The sequence below is a fragment of the Rhea americana genome, unplaced genomic scaffold, assembly GCF_003343005.1.
Source record: "Rhea americana isolate MKP2758 unplaced genomic scaffold, rheAme1 scaffold_2, whole genome shotgun sequence".
NCBI classification, from domain to species: Eukaryota; Metazoa; Chordata; class Aves; order Rheiformes; family Rheidae; genus Rhea; species Rhea americana.
The window spans coordinates 14,225,717-14,226,825 of NW_028186149.1; positions in this window are offsets into that span (position 1 = coordinate 14,225,717).

The window sequence follows — 1,109 nt, forward strand, 5'->3', positions numbered from 1 at the left end:
GCCCCGTCCCCTTGACACCCTCCCTTCAGGTACTTGTACACAATGATCAGATCCCCCCGCAGTCTTCTCTTCCCCAGGCTGAAGAGGCCCAGCTCTCGCAGCCGTTCCTCACAGGGCAGGTGCTCCAGCCCTCTGATCATCTTTGTAGCCCTACGCTGGACTCTCTCCAATAGCTCCATGTCTCTCTCGTACTGGAGAGTCCAGAACTRGACACAGTACTCCAGACATGGCCTCACCAGGGTTGCGTAGAGGGGCCGGATCATCTCCCTTGACCTGCTGGCAACAGTCTTCCTAATGCACCCCAGGAGACCATTGGCCTTCCTGGCCACAAGGGCACACTGCTGGCTCGTGGTCAATCTGTCATCCACCAGCCCTCTTCTCTGCAGAGCTGCTCTCCAGAAGGTCAGCCCCCAGCTTGTACTGGTGCCTAGGGCTATTTCTCTGTTGCAGGACTCTGCACTTGCCCTTGTTGAACCTCAGGAGGTTCCTCTCYACCCAACTCTCCAGCCCGTCCAGGTCCCTCTGAATGGCAGCMCAGCCCTCAGGTGTATCAGCCACTCCTCCCAGCTTGGGATCATCYGCAAACTTGCTGAGGAGGCACTCYRTCCCCTCATCCAGGTCATTGATGAAAAAGTTGAACAGGATGGGACYCAGTACTGAGCCCTGGAGAACTCCACTAGCCACAGGCCTCCAACTGGACTCCACGCCACTGATGACAACCCTCTGAGCTCTGCCTTTCAGCCAGTTCTCAATCCACCTCACTGTCCACTCATCTAACCCACACTTCCTGAGCTTATCTAGGAGGATGCTAGGGGAGATAGTGTCAAAAGCCTTGCTGAAGTCAAGATACGCAATGTCCACTGCTCTCCCCTCATCTRCCCAGCCAGTCATTCCATCCTAGAAGGCTATCAGATTGGTTAAGCAAGATTTTCCCTTGGTGAATCCATGCTGGCTACTCCTGGTCACCTTCTTTTCCTCCATATGTCTGGAGATGACATCCARAATGAGCTGTTCCATCACCTTTCCAGGGATGGAGGTGAGGCTGACCAGCCTATAGTTGCCTGGGTCCTCCTTCTTGCCCTTCTTGAGGACTGGAGTGACATTGGCTT